Source organism: Elaeis guineensis, chromosome 9, assembly GCF_000442705.2.
Source record: "Elaeis guineensis isolate ETL-2024a chromosome 9, EG11, whole genome shotgun sequence".
NCBI lineage: Eukaryota > Viridiplantae > Streptophyta > Magnoliopsida > Arecales > Arecaceae > Elaeis > Elaeis guineensis.
Window position 1 is genome coordinate 53,411,384 of NC_026001.2, and position 7,507 is coordinate 53,418,890.

Sequence of the window (7,507 nt, forward strand, 5' to 3'; positions counted from 1 at the left end):
AAGGATACTAGGCATTGCATGTCTAATTTGGCTAAGTCATTCAAATCTATCATATAAACATTGCCATGCCTATGTCCTATAAATTTAATGCCATCGTTAATAGGACTAGTCACAATGCAAACAGATGATTCAAAAACTACTTTATACCCTTTATCACAGAATTGACTAATGCTAAGTAAGTTATGCTTTAAACCTTTAACTAGTAAAACATTCTCAATGTATTTGGAGGGAGTGATACCAATGTTACCTATCCCGATGATCTTTCCTTTGCCATTATCTCCAAAGGTGACCATCCCTCCATCCTTAGCATCAAGCGTGATGAATTGTGATTCATCACCAGTCATGTGTCTCGAGCATCCACTGTCAAGATACCATTTCCTGTTTCCTTCTTGGGATGCTAGACACACTGCAAGCAAAGGTCAAGTCTCTGTCTTAGGTACCCAAGCTTTCTTGGGTCCTTTTGGGTTAGTCAGAATGGTTCCTTTTGGAACCCATATTTTCTTTATAATTGTATTGGTAGATTTAAGGCATGTGTATGATTTATGTCCTATTCTACCACATTTGAAACAAGTAATATTTGTAGACTTGTTACCTGAATAATTTATATAAATATCCTTCAGAAACTTTTGTTTCTTCAGAGGTTTATAGCCAAGTCCAGCCTTATCATATATAGCTTTCTGATTTTCAAGGATCATATTTAGTTTGTTTGAACTTAATGTGAACTTATCTATTATAGATTTCAGCTTGTTAATTTCATCCTTTAAGTTTTGATTTTCTTGACTCAAGGTGAGTTTTTCAATTGAAAGAATTTCAGCTTGTTTCACTAAGGACTGATTTTCCAATTTCAGTTCTTTTTTTTCTTCCTAGTTTCTTTAATTCATCAATTGAGTCATAGAAAGCTTCATGCAATTCTTCAAATGTGAATTCACTAGTGGATTCAGAAGTTACCTCATTTTCATGTGCCATCAGACACAGATTGGCTTGTTCTGTTGAGGTTTCCTCGTCGGAGCTTGAGTCATCACTCGCACTCCAAGTCGCCATCATTGCCTTCTTTTTGAACTTTTTGGGACCTTTTTTCAGTTGTGGACATTCGGATCTGAAATATCCTGGCTTCTTGCACTCGTAGCATGTAAGGGGTTGATCTTTCTCTTTTTCTTTGCTTTGTTCCCCTTTTGTGAATTTCTTTCTCATCCCCTGTTTCCTTTTTCTTAGAAACTTCTTAAATTTTCGGGTGATGAGTGCCATCTCTTCATCCTGTTCTTCATCTTCAGATTCATCCGTTTCATAATCAGGCGAAGTTGTGGATTTGAGGGCAATGGTTCTTTTCTTTTTGACTTCATCCTCTTGATGTTGCTTCATGCTCAGTTCATGAGTCATCAAGGATCCAAGAAGCTCTTCTAGAGGTAGAGTGTTCAAGTCCTTTGCTTCTTGGATGGCAGTCACCTTGGCTTCCCAAGTTCTTGGCAGTGACCTGAGAATCTTCCTTACAAGTTCACTGTTAGTATAAGATTTGCCAAGACTCTTCAAACCATTAATTATATCAGTAAAATGAGTAAACATGGCAGTTATGGACTCATCATGCTCTATTTTGAACAATTCATATTTATGTACAAGCATGTTTATTTTAGACTCTTTTACTTGATTTGTTCCCTCATGGGTTACTTCTAACCTATCCCATATTTCTTTAGCAGATGCACAAGTAGAAATCGATTGAATTCACTAGCATCTAGTGCACAATAAAGAACATTCATGGCTTTGGCATTTAATTGTGTCAATTTCTTGTCAACCTCATCCCATTCTTTCTCGGGTTTGGTTGACTCCTCACCATCTATAATCTTGGTGGGTGTGTGAGGACCATTCACTATGATACTCCACATATCATAGTCGAGTGCTTGTATGAAAATCTTCATCCGAGCTTTCCAATAGGTGTAATTAGACCCATTGAAAAGTGGAGGTCGGTTTGTTGATTGCCCCTCGGCTAGAGAAGTACCGACATGGGTTGCCATAGATCTTTGGCTCTTTGATTGTTAGATCAAAGAAGGGCTAGAGTACCGGCTCTGATACCACTTGTTGCCCAGCTATGCAACCTAAGAGGGGGGGGTGAATTGGGTTTCTAAAAATTTTAAGCCCAACTGATTACTTATGAAGAACAAAACAAAGACTTTAATTCAATATTAATTACCTAAAGCAGGAATGCAAGAATATAATAAAGAAATAAAGTGAAGCGATAAAGCACACCACAAACACAAGGATTTATAGTGGTTCGGTGCTAACCTTGCACCTACATCCACTCCCCAAGCTCCTACTTGGGAATTTCAATCCACTATACTTTGTATTCAACCCGAATACAAAATGTCGGAAACTCCGACACTAGCTATCCCAAGCTAGATCACTTGTTTTCCGGGTACAAGTAAACCCAAAATACTCCGATTTCAGGTTCGGATCAACCTTTCCTTGTTTTGGAAATCCTCCAAAAACAAGAACTAAAACTCACAAAGAGTTATAAAAATTTTGAGCACAGATTAATACAATAACAGCTCCTTTAAATGAGCGAATATAACAATAAAAACTTTTACTCAAATGAAGAATCCCTTTTCGAATTTTCTCAAGGTGGATGAACGCTTGAACGAATGCTTGAGAAGAGGTTGATTGTTGATTGAAGATCTCTTGAAAGCTTTGGAAGATCTCTAGATCAAGGTTGAACAATAGGCTTGAAAGATCCTCTTGAATGCTCTTGCTTTTCTCTTTCACAATCTCTCTTGTATATTGTGGATCCTCTCTCTTTTTCTTTTTGGATATTTCGTTGATCTCAGATTTTTTCGTGCAGATTTCGGATCCTTTCTTCTATTTTTCTCTCATCTTTGATTTCACGTTTGATCTGCTATTTAATCTGCAATTTCTTTCACCATTTAAAGCATTTTATGATATTAGAAGCAAGAGAAAATAATTTAGGCAGATAAAGAGCCGTTAGAGCAATTTTAGGAAGCATAAAAGGCAATTAAAACGGGCAAAAAAATAGCCGTTGCTGATATTTCCATCGCAGGGGTCGACTCATGAGTCGACTCATGCTTCAGGGGTCGACTCATGAGTCGACCTCTGTTGCAAAAACCAGAGAATGCGTTTCTGGAAATTCTTGGCTCAAATTTGCAGGGGTCGACTCATGATCACCTCTTGTGGGTCGACTCATGAATCGACTCACAGGTCGTGCCAAGCCAGAAAACTAGCGTGCCAAGGAGAATTTTTGCGTGCCAATCAGCTCACAGTGCCATGAGTGGACTCATGAGTCGACTCATGCACTTCAAACCTTCATAACTTCAAAAATATAAGTCCAAACACAATAAATTTTCACCAATAGATTTCAAATCATTTGTTCCACCAAATGGTACTATCAAATCAAGATTTTAGTGAAATTATGATTTTGCCTTTGAAGAGCATAAGGACTTTTTCATTTTAAAATTATTTGTATCCCTTCAATCTGCTTTGTAATCATCAAAATCAATCTAGGAGCAACAGTAATAGATCTGATCTATTATTTAATACATACATTAGAAGTAGCTAGTATAGAAACATGTTGATATGATCAACATGTAGTTCATACTATATTCATATATATTTTAATTTTTGATTTAATGCTATGTAATAATCATGTAATAGGATCTTAGATCTAGGGATTTGCTGAACTTAAAAAATAAATTTTGATTTATTTTAGTCTTCCGCTGTATAATCTTGAAAAAGTTTCAAGATCTAACCCTCTTTTTCAAGATCTAACCCTGAAACCCTAGATCTGGTTCCTTCAGTAAACAATGGTGTGGGTCCCAACCAAATAAGATCTAAATTTTTCTAAAGCAAAGACAACGGCAAAGAACTCCTTCTCAGTTATGGTGTAGTTAAGCTGCGCATCATTTAAGGTTTTACTTGCATAATATATCACTCTAGGCAGCTTATTTATCCGTTGACCTAAGATTGCGCCCACAACATGATCGGACGCATCACACATTAATTCAAATGATTCAGACCAGACAGGAGGATGAATGATTGGAGCTGATACAAGTACTTTTTTTAGAAATTCAAAAGATTCCAAGCACTCATGAGTAAATTTAAATTTGGTATCCTTTGCCAAAAGATTAGTCAGTGGACGTGCTACTTTGTTAAAGTTGGCAATAAACCTTCTATAGAATCCAGCATGACCTAAAATTGAACGTATTTCTTTCACAGATTTAGGTGGTAGAAGACTTGCAATTAGATCTATTTTGGCCTTGTCTACTTCAATCCCCTTTTTAGAAATGACATGGCCAAGAACTATTCCCTGTTTGACCATAAACTGATATTTTCTCAGTTGAGAACTAAGTGCTTCTCTTTACATCGTTCTAGAACTAATTGCAGGTGATTCAGACACTTGGAGAAGGTTAGGCCAAAAACAGAAAAGTCATCCATAAAAATTTTTAGAAATCGTTCTATCATATCTGAAAACATGCTGATCATGCATCTCTGGAAGGTTGCCGGTGCATTACATAGTCCAAAGGCATTCGTCTATAGGCAAAAGTACCAAATGGACAGGTGAATGTAGTCTTTTCTTGATCTTCAGCGGCTATGGGGATCTGGTTGTAACCGGAGTATCCATCAAGAAAACAGTAAAACTCTTGTCCGGCTAGTCTTTCCAACATTTGATCAATAAATGGCAAAGAAAAGTGATCTTTCCTTGTCGCAGCATTCAACTTTCTATAGTCTATACAGACCCTCCATCCCGTTTGGGTCCTAGTTGGGATAAGTTCGTTTGCATCATTTTGGACCACTGTTACCCCAGATTTCTTGGGTACTACTTGAACTGGGCTTACCCAAGAGCTATCAGAAATAGGATAAATTATTCCACTATCTAGGAGTTTCAGAATCTCCTTTTTAACTACATCCTTCATAGCTGGATTAAGCCTTCTTTGGGCTTCTCTTGTTGGTTTAGCCTCTTCCTCTAAGTATATTCTATGTTGAACTATAGAAGGGCTTATTCCTTTGATATCTGCTATGGTCCAACCTATTGCTTCTTGATTTGCTTTTAGAACTGACACTAACTCCTCCTCTTGCTTGGGATCTAGGTCTGATGCAATAATTACAGGTAAAGTTTCTTTGGGTCCTGGATATGCATACTTGAGATGTTCTGGGAGGGGTTTCAGTTCTAAAATGGGTGCTTCCTCTATCGATGGTTTAGGTGATGATTTCACCATCTCAATGATTGGTTCAGTAGGAAGTATCGATTTTTGATTAATCTGATTTTCTTTAAGTATTTCATTGACATCCTCAGACTCATGGATTAACCAGGGGTTAGACTCTAGGTCGACTTCATCATCACTAATGTCAATGGATTCATAAATACCATCTTGGACTACATTGACATCAGCATGAGAAGAGGATTCCTGTTCTAAGTTAAAAATATTAAGCTCAATGGTCATATTCCCAAAGGATAACTTCATTAGACCATTTCGACAATTGATTTCAGCATTGGCCGTAGCTAAGAATGGTTTTCCTAAAATGACAGGTATATGTCCTTTAGGATTCGCAACTGGCTCAGTCTCTAAAATAATAAAATCTACAGGGAAAATAAAATTTTCAACCTTTATCAGAACATCCTCGACCATTCCCTTAGAGATCCTGAGAGATCTATCGGCTAACTGTAATGTGATCCCAGTAGGTTGAAGTTTTTCTAATCCTAGTTGCTCATACACCGAATATGGAAGGATATTCACACTAGCTCCTAGATCTAGCAAGGCCTTTTTTATATTGGTTTCTCCAATAACACAAGAAATTGTTGGAGCTCCAGGGTCCTTATATTTAATTGGCACATGGCTAGATAGGTATGAACTGACACTTGCAGCCAAAAATGCTTTCTTTGGTACATTAGTGGTCCTTTTCCTAGTGCAAAGATCTTTTAAAAATTTGGCATAAGTTGAAACCTGATGGATTATATCTAAAAGAGGAATATTAACTTGGACTTGTTTAAATACCTCTAAAATTTTGTCTAAATATTCAGATTTATTGGATTTTAGTCTGTTTGGAAAAGGAGCTCTAGAACTTTTAAGTACTGGACTAGGTGAATTTTCAGTTTCTGATGCTTGAGGTTGAAAGGTAGTAGTTTTAGAAGGTGACTCGACAGATGAGTCCTCTATATCATCAAGTGCAATTACCTTATTGTCTATTTGTTTTCCCGATCTTAAGGTATGAATGACATTTATACCATTAACTTGGTTTCCTTATTGGGGTCGTGGACCATTTTGGTTCCTAGGATTTGGCTCAGGTTGGCTAGGTAACCTACCATGTTCTCATTCACTAATGGTTGAAGCCAGCTGACTTACTTGCATTTCCAGACGGGCTATAGCTTGGGTGTTATTATTTATGAATTGACCCGTAGTTTGCATAAAGCTGGTATGTGTCTTCATCATGGCTTCTAGGCTTTTCTCTAAAGAGGTAATTTTCTTGTCATTATCATAGAAGCCTGGCGGGTTGTTCATCACTGGGTTGGATCTTAGATTTTGCTGATTGAAATTTGGATTGCCTACATTAGGATTCTGGGACCATGAGAAATTCGGGTGATTCCTCCAACCTGGGTTATATGTGGGTGCATAAGGATTGTTCAATGGTCCTTGATAGGTGGCATTTACCTGTGCACACTCATTCGAGTAGGAACATTCTTCTAAGACATGGTCTGGTGCATTGCACCCTTTACACATGGGTGCAGATATTTGATTTACATTAGCTGGTCTCTGTAATTCTAAGGCTTCCAATCTACGTGTTAAGATTGCAATCTTGGCCTCTGATGCTAGGGTTGGTTGAATTTGATGCATTCCTCCTCTTGAAGGTGTAGCTTTATCAGGTTCCCTAGTTGTTTCCCACTGTAAATTTTTCTCGGCTAGGTCTTCTAAGAATTGCCAAGCTTCAGTAGTTTCTTTGTCCATAAATTGGCCTTGGCACATGGACTCTAGCATGGTTCTTGAGTTTGAATCTAACCCCTCATAGATGATCTGGCATAGTCCAAGTTTCTATTCCATGGTGTGGGCATTGGGTCAAAAGATTCTTGAAACGATCAAAGTACTTCCAAAATGATTCACCAGCTAGTTGGTAAAATTGATTTATTTCATTCCTAATCCTAGCTGTTTTATGATGGGGGAAATACTTTTTCAAAAATGTTCTCACAAAGCCCTCCCAGGTAGTGACAGAATGGTTTGGCAGACTATAAAGCCACTTCTTAGCATTATCCTTAAGGGCAAAGTTGATTAATCTAAGTTTGACCTCATCCTCTGTTAATTGTAGTTTCATGGTTGCACATACCTCCTCAAATTCTCTAATAAATATATAAGCATCCTCTAATCCTGTGAATTTTGGAAGCATATTTATGATTTGAGGTTTGATTTCAAAATTGTTAGCTGTGGGTTGTGGCAACCTGATACAAGATGGTTGGATGGAGCCAACTGGATAACACAAATCCTTAAGGGTCATGGGTTGGATTGGTTCAGCCATTGGA

At 37.6% G+C, this 7,507-nt stretch overlaps 1 non-coding gene across 1 annotated transcript; it reads left to right on the plus strand.

Annotated features, from left to right (window-relative positions):
* Positions 1-7,027: 7,027 nt before the first annotated feature.
* Positions 7,028-7,134, plus strand: LOC140851819 (small nucleolar RNA R71). The gene has a single exon (XR_012134576.1). It is a non-coding gene; the product is annotated as a small nucleolar RNA R71 (small nucleolar RNA).
* Positions 7,135-7,507: the final 373 nt, after the last annotated feature.